We start from the raw sequence: 9,034 nt of genomic DNA, 5'->3' as shown, positions 1-9,034 counted from the left end.
TACAGGAATCTGCCTGCATAGCTTGTTACCACAGGTCGACATGGATCCTGGTCAAATGATCAGTGACCAGTCTTTTGATTTGCCTTTAAAAGGCTCAACTTTACATTTCACAGTGCGTTAGTGTACTGATGATGATACGAAGGACGGCTCATCTGCGCTCATCTCAATTGCTCGCATATTACAGATGCATAGCAATGGTTTGTGTGTGTGGTTCACTTAGCTTATGGATCTGGTGCTGTCCTGGGAATCTCGCAAAAGTGGCTACCATGGAATTTTATTTACTTCATTATTTTATAAAACGAATAATGACATTACTTGGATAGGTATTAATTAAATCATTGACCCTCCCTAATGTTTGAATATTCCAAAACACAAGTCGGTTTCCTCATAGGTTTCCAACTGGTCCAAAGTTACTATAGATGGATAATTTGTCCAGTGTAGTGTCCATAATTTGTTTTCAAGCATAGCCTGTCACTCTTTTATAGTGGTGCCCCATTTTCCTCTGCTGCTCACATCCTGACAATGCAAAATCATGTCAAGGTGTTCATCTGTTCATTTTTATTGGTTGTGTGTAAAGACTTCAGTAATATTGATTGAGACTGATCTGCAAGTACATTCATTCTACCTTGAATTATACCTTTTTTCTACCATTGTGTGTGTTGTGATGAAAGGGGAAAAAAAGGTCTGCACACGATGACAATGTTATTGTTTACCCTTACTCGTTAAGTGGAAATGAGTTTATCCAGTAGTAGGCATGCCTGCACTATTTAAGTATTAACCCAAAACATACTTCCTGGACAGTTATTTAGAATGAAACATGGCACATGAAGCAAGGATGTGGCACAGCACTGTCCGTCTACCAGATGAAGGGAAAAGAATTTCACAGCCTTGCCACTGACATGATATGGATTTGAACAGCCATTTGTTTCCAAGATCTTTGTTGACAATCAGTTGAGAATATTTCTGCCACATGTCTTGTACTCACAACTTTACTTTGAAAGTCCATGTGATTAAGCAGCCTTTTCTGAGAAAGGAAATAGGTTGTAAACTGCTGAGGGTTTAATATAGTGGTCATATGAGAAGGGTAGTGCATGTGAAATGATTCTTGTAGGAGTAAAACCATTGTCCTGTGTTTTTGCATGGTAGACCATTTTTGATAGCCGGCCAAACATACTGTACCATTGGTTTATGTCCTGGAGCTAATGCAGTTTTCTTCTTAGATATTGTTACTCCTACGTGAAACTGAAATATTAGATCTGAATGGGATTATTTCAAGGTAATTGTATGACCCACATGTGTCATTGGCATTGTCATCATTTTATCTAATAGTTGTTATTTTGTGCAGTATGTATTATTGGAACCATTTCACTTTGTCTGTTTATCCCACTTTGCCATAGAGACATGTTATGACAGGTTACCCATCATTCTTTGGATTTGATGTGTGAATGTTGGCAACCCTGGTGTAGGCAAATACTGTTCGATGAACTTATTTAAATCTGGAATACTATTCAGGCATGCATGTAAAAGTGAAGTAGTCATTGACAAAGATATAAGGCATCCTATCAGCCCTATTAGAAGTACAGTACATGTATTCATCGCATGATCGGGACAGGTTGGGAGTAGCAAACACGGCCCCTTTAAGCGGGGTGCGCGATGAGCACTCACCATACACTAACGTCATACGACATGTACATGTAGTGCACAACACACACACACACACACATGCATACTGATGTACTGTACATGTACATGAATACACAACCATGCTACCCCTCGGCGTGACCCTCTAGCTCTCCCTGCATTCTCGCAATGATGTAGAGTCATCGCAACCGGGTTCTTCTTCTGTCACCTCTCTTCGAACACAAAATATGTGGATTAAAAGCTAGCACTTTCTTAAACATTTGTAGAATTCTTGGACACGTAGGGCATTCTGTATAAATACATATCCACAACCATGGAAAATGATTACCCCGAACTGATGTGGGAACGTCAATGAAAAGTCCTTCAATCATTCAATCATCACGGCTTGATTGTTTACTTGCCGCGATCACTGCACTGTGCATGTGTTGTCAATTGTAGCTATCTAGCTCGCCATATATACACAGAAAAGCGAAGGCGGGCAGTGAGCTGAAATGTACGTGTACTGGATGGACAGAGGTCAAAACACACCAGTCCGGAGCTTGCTTTGTAAGTTCGATGTAAACGACAACTGATAGGGAATCTTTGAAATATTGTGTGGTATTTTGGTAGATTTTTTGTGTAAAATATCAACAAAATCAAAGATCGCTTGAAGAAAAATTGTCCCGTGTATCAGAGGTCCCCGCCCGATTATCCAGTAAAAATAACATGCATTGGAAATGTTTCTGGAAAGCGTATGTCATTTAAGCGAGGTTCCCGATTATCAGATGCCCGATTATGTGATGAATACTGTATTATGGCCCCACAATATGAGGATGTAAAAGATTTTACCCACTACCACACTGTCATAGAATCTTAACCATAAGAGTCATATAACGCTAGTTAAGTCATGGTTGTGGTGGCCATTATCCAATGGTAATCCCAAGTGCCAACTGCACTGTACAGTAAAGTGAGTTCCAGATCTACTGCTTTTAGGCAGTCTACAAAATGTGTATGGTGCTGTATAATAGTCACCCATTTACCCCTTACTTGTAGTGTCCATGATGCCCTGTGTTGTGGTAATTTATGACTGTAGCATGACAAAAAAATGCCTAGATCAAAAGGCCATTACTATAGTTTGTATTATATGAGACAAGAAAAAAAAATAAAGGCATAATACCAGCAGATGAAAACTTGTGTTTTTAGAACTTTACAGACTTTCACAAACTAAAATGATGGAACTTGCAGAACCCTTACAACCTCATGACATGGCACACTCAAATTTTTGTGATACCACCAGTACACAAACACCGCCACAGTAGAAGTGTCAACAATATGATTGTATGTACACTTGACCTTGTGCAAGATATGTTTCATGAAGTGATGTATGCATGAAATGATTGAATTGATATGTCCTTGGGTGTTTTTTTTTTTAATAATCTTTGTTTGCCTTTTAACCCATTGAGGACGGTTTGATTTTGCTACAACACGCATTTCCCATAGACGTACGCTTGCCCGAGTATACTCGGGACTTGTCCTCAACAGGTTAATAATGTGTGGTACTTAAGAATGCAGGAAGATGTGAGGGTAGATTTCTCTGGGCAATTTGTCACCCATTGCATATAGTGTTAAATCATTAATTTTGATATAGGATGAATTCTTAAATAAATCCATGTGGCTGTGCAATATGCTATCATATTAACAGTGATTTTCGTTGTATTTCTTATTTTATTTTGTATATTTTTTTTTATCGTTGTGCTCTTTGAAACTCTCATTAATGTTACCCATTAGTGCTGCAGAAAACCTTTGGTACCTGAGCTCCTCATAGTATAGACTGTTCGTCTGTGTGATTAGAGTGTGTGGGCATGTGTGTGGGATGGGGAGGGGGGCACAGTTGAGGAGGGCTTCCCCCCACATGGCGTGTTGTTAAAAGTGACAGCCCCCTTGTGCAAGCATTCACAAATTCGTAGGAATCCACCTGTGCATATTTTTCTTCTTCCTTTTTTTAGGTATCAGAGTAGCACTAAACACACATGGGCTTATTCTGTCCACAGATTAACAGAAAAGTATTTGGGATTTCAGTAATATTCTGTCACTTATTTCTTATTTACTTATTCATTTTCTTGAATTTATATTAAGGCCTCTTAGTCCAGTTTGCATAAAGAGGGCACTGATGTGCTGTATTGTACAAACATTGCACCAAGATGATAAAATGCATTACTATGATTATTGAAATATTAGCTTGTAAGGTGCTACTGTACACTCTATGTAAAACATACTTTTCTCTGTAATTCATAAGCGGGGCGGCTGCCTAATATAGTTTCAGTGACGGAAATTTGCTTGTCATAGGGCACGGTTTTGTTTTCTGATATTTGGCTGGTCTGAAAGAAGGAAAAAAATGCCAAATGTTCTTGTTTACTATAATTCTATTTTTCTGTGTGCATCTATGACAGCAAGTAGTCTGTTCTTGCCACTTTTAGAAACTGATTTTCCAAATAGAAAGGATGTTTATGACACTGAGATACCGTTAAGTCATTGTCTATTGTATAAAATGAAGATGACATTGTAGCAAAGGTTGTGATGTAATATTCTTAACTTGTCCAAATGATAAACACTGATACAAAGTACAATGAAATACACTTGTCAAACAAGAATTACGAGAGGGTCTCCCGAGTAGACAAGGGTACCGTAGCCAGTCTGAGATCTGTGATGGTGTTGGCTGTAGAGAACTGGTAAGAAATAAACAGTGTGTTGGCTCTGGAAAGATTTAATGCTTTGTACATGTTGCCATCAGTTAGTATGGGAGCGTGTACTTGTTATTTATTCATCAGATACACCCTGAGTGGGCCATTGTACATAGAATTGTAAAGAAATACATATAATACTCCATGAATGCGTTATTTGTATACAGGATGTACAAAAGAATGAATATTACATTAGTAGATTTCACTCCTATCCGTCACTCTGTGGAAGCTTTTGTACCAATAATAGCAGGACTTGAATCTTATTGTAATGATCCGCATAAATTTTGTAAGCTTGGGGAAAAAAAAAAACAAACTTCCAACTTACGTCAAAGGTAGTACAGAAATTTGCATGTGTTATTTTGGTGATGATCATGAACGTAGGAGAATTTTTATACATTCCCCAAAAAGTCTGGAAAGCAGTTCTCTTGGTGATGTGCCATACACTATGCACAGAATTCTGTCATCTTGTGAATTAATTCCCATCGAGGATTTAAATGAAGCCAGTAGATCAATAGTTTACCAGATATAAAAGTGCCTTGTATCCTTTGTCTTAGTAAGGCAAGGAGATAGGATTTGAGTTGTTATTTGGTAATACCAGTGGTATGAGAGTTTCCTTACTTCACATCAGTTTAATTGATGCTTCATCCAAATAACAGAAGTAAAAAAATTCACGATAGAAATCTAGGAACCTCTTTTACGCTGGTACTTTCTTGTCTAGATCAGATGTGATACACATTTTAAGCTTGTGTATATTTGTGTGTGTGTGTGTGTGTGTGTGTGTGTGTGTGTGTGTGTGTGTGAGTGTTTGTGTGTGATAACATGATTATATGAATGAGTACATATCTGCATGTCAAACCTGTTGCCTATGTGTTCACAATCACTCTAGCTGACACAGCAATGTACATGTATATTCCATATGGACGCGCTGACTTGACTATTAAAGTTACCTACAACAACTATAAGTTATAACAGGAACTACAAAGACAGTTGCCTAGCAACAGCCATGCTACATCCAGTCAGCTGTGAACACTTGTCACTACAGTAGCAGCAAAAAACCAGGGTGTCACCAGGGGGCAGGATGCAGTGGATGATGTGGGTCTCAGATTATACAGCTTGTCCAATCTCTACAAAGCTTCTTTGATTTAAGCCGTTACTGGCAGTATAATCATATGAAATCCATTCTAAAATCCAAGGTTTGAGCACACAGGTTCAGCACGGTAGTATGTGACTGTAGCGGAGAAATCCTTGATGTAGATAATATGTGACTGTAATGGTGCAAGTACTTGTCAAATTCCTATCTATGAATGAAATAGCCACATATGTAAGTGAAAACGAGTTTAAAACCTTTCGTAATTTTTTTTTTTTTTTCTATCTATAGCAATCCTTACTCTTGCAGTTGTCTATACTTCGCTTCTGGTAAATGTATTGTTTTGCCATGTGTCAAACTTTGAATTTGGCATTTCAAAGTTTGTCATTTCCACTGTCAATGTTTTGATGTATGTTGTAATGGGAGTGCACTGCAATACCTTTGCATAAGAATGGGTTGATATCTTGTGTGTATTGTGTGAATGAAGTACACAAACTCACCATTTACTGACTTGAAACAATGCATGGCCCTTATTACACGTCTGTGATGTCAAACTATGGTGCCTGCTGTTACTTGTTACATCATAATCTGAAAAACCACCACAGTTGAAATGCTGTGTTGTGTTCACAAAGTTTCTAGTGTCGGCACCCTCATGATTATAACACTGAATATTTGCCGCCTGACTGGAGGAAGATATAAGCCTAGTCATAACCAGGTACATAGTGATGTAGTCTTGTTGAGTGTTGGTGTGAACACAAAAAGTAATACAGGTGTACTGTAAAAGTGGATATGTTTGCACGATTAATTTTTCACGCTCAGCGGGATTAGAAGAGTTTCTAATTTTTTTAATTCCTGGGAATCAAGACGCCAACTCCTGGAACATCTGGCAAGCAAAAATATTCGCATGCTTTTATTTTTGCGCTAGTTTCTGGTTGCGCGAAATGCGTGAAAATTTAAACTTTTACAGTACCAAGTCCCATTCCAATATGAATGAATGATACATACTCCAGTTGGCACGTCAATCATAAAGAAGGATTTGCTACAGCACACTGTTGTTACTTCAGACATCACTGTCTAAACTCAAGGCTCTTAGTGCAGTTTTAGATTGTTGCGTTTAACCAGTCCTTGTATTCATGCCCATTCAGTCTTTAATATGAATTTGTACACACTGTAATGCAATGGTATGGGGATGAGGCCGACTGTGATTTACATGTATATTGAATATAGGCTGACTGAAGATGCTACATATTAGCAAGACTATTCCTTTTCTTATGCAGGAACTCTCCAAATGCGTCACTTTGGTTACAGAGTGATATATAGTGACAGAAATAAAAACAAAAGCATCAAAACCACACACAGTCACTTGTTGATTTGTCATAATTTACCTGTGTTTATTCTTGTTATTCAAAATGACGAGGCTCAAATTACAATGCATGCTCAAATACCTCCTTCCATGTGTCACACATTCTTGTCGTATTTCCAACCATAGTTTGTTCTCTTTCCCCGAAAATGTAAAAGTAGCACAAAGACATAAACAATTGAATATATGATGTGTGTTTTTATACACATAAGATATGATCTACTGAGCAGACTCTCAAACAATCAAATACAATAGAATAGATATGATTGCACAAGCAATACATGTATCTCATCAAAGAGAGATTAATGTAACGGCACTGCTGACAAGTCCAAAGATTCTTTGAAGTTCGGCTGAAGATATTTTTTCCATCCATCTTTTTCCTATTTAAGCCGAGTTTCTTCTTTGCTGCATATCCAATAAAGATCTTTCAGCATATAAAAAAGCACAAGAATTTTGTTTTGATCAGCCTATACAGATCAGAGAAGCTCTTTCAACACATGCTACTTTAAAAGTGAGAACATTGTTTACTTCCAAGTCGAGTTACAATAAAATGGGACAGAATTCTTGGAAGATAAAAATGCAAGTTAGAACTGTGTTTACAAGCTGGGTTATTTCAAACGTTTGAATTCTTTACATACATGAAAACTTGCAATGTGAAAGACCAAGTATTTTTTTCTTTAATTTTCTACAATTCAGACTAAATCCTAACAGTTAGTGGTGCAGAAAATCAGCCTACACAACGGCAGCAGACATACTGTAAATGTATGCAATAAATTGTATGTAATTAAGTGGGATACACTTTCCAGTGTCCTGCTAGACTTCAAGTTGTGGGTTTCAAGTGGTTACTACAATACTGACTGCATTAGAGCAGCAATCATTTCACCACACACTGTACCAGCCGTCACAGGGAACTTCTACCACTCTAAAATCGAACCTTGTAATCCAACACTGCTGCTCATGTAACATTTTAGGGTAGCGATTGCATATGATATACACAGAGCTACAGGAGGCATATCAATGGTTAGCCAGTATTCATCTCATACAAATCCTTTGTGCATATCTAGTGACTTAAAAAAAGAAGAAAGAATTCAATATGTAATGTCAGTGCAGGAAGAATCCTGACCATGGTCCTTTCAGGTGAAGGTGTACATGTTTGCAATAATTGGCGATAATTCTGACTTCCTCTGCCACAAACAATGCTCATGGCTGAATCAATACCTGCCAAGATTTAATCATAGTTGTAACTACCAAAAATGTACAATAAATATACAGCATTTATATGCCATCTCTTTTGCAAGCATACATTTCTTTTTTCTTTTTGGTACCAGTAATTGAAACTTTTAAGACGATTCAGTGAGTGGTTACATTCGTGACCAGGAATGACGTACATGTTGTATTGCCTTTCTGTAATGGGATGCGATATTTTGTCATGTTGCTGATTTCGCAAATTTTAGCCTACTCGCAAATTTTGTGAAAATGAAAATCTATGCTGTATATGAATCCAGATGTTTGTTGAGACAAGTGTCTGCATTGATTAGTTGGAAGCTTGAATAACTGACTAGTGAATGACTCACATTTAATCATACTGTGTTCCATTTCAATGTATTAAGAAAAAAACACCTAAAACACTTCAGTAACTCTTATTTTTTATGTTACTAATTTACAGCTGCACAGCATGAATCATTAGACAGATGGATTTATTGAGATAAGAGAGAAACTTGGTTAAAACGCTTCCTCCTGCTTGTTTTGTGAGCCAAAAATGATATTCCAAGTAACTACAAGTAGCGTGTGATACACACAATAATACTCATGCACTACACGAAAGGATGTTTTTGGTGGCCAGATTATGTGTACGTCTAGACAGTTAAAAACAAACAAAAATGCTTGAGAATGACAATCCATAATCTGTAAGATTTCATTTCAGAGTAATGGAAGTATGAGGATTGTGGTTTGGCAGAAAAAACTCTATTGTAAGGTTTTATGTTTTTATAGACATTTGTATTCAACTGAGCCACTTCTGAAAGGGTTGCCTGGCATAAGTGTTTGCATCTTTTCTTCCCACCAGGAAGCAAAGGAAGCATTTACAAAGAGACAACTAGAAATAAAGAATTGTCCTCAAATATATGATATAGGCCTACACATTACCTAACTTTCAAAAGACAAATTCTGCTGTTGTTGTATTTGTAATGAGCAATAAAAAGACACGCATTATACAATACTTCTCCT

Source organism: Diadema setosum, chromosome 1 (assembly GCF_964275005.1).
Source record: "Diadema setosum chromosome 1, eeDiaSeto1, whole genome shotgun sequence".
NCBI lineage: Eukaryota > Metazoa > Echinodermata > Echinoidea > Diadematoida > Diadematidae > Diadema > Diadema setosum.
This window is presented reverse-complemented; position numbering follows the sequence as displayed.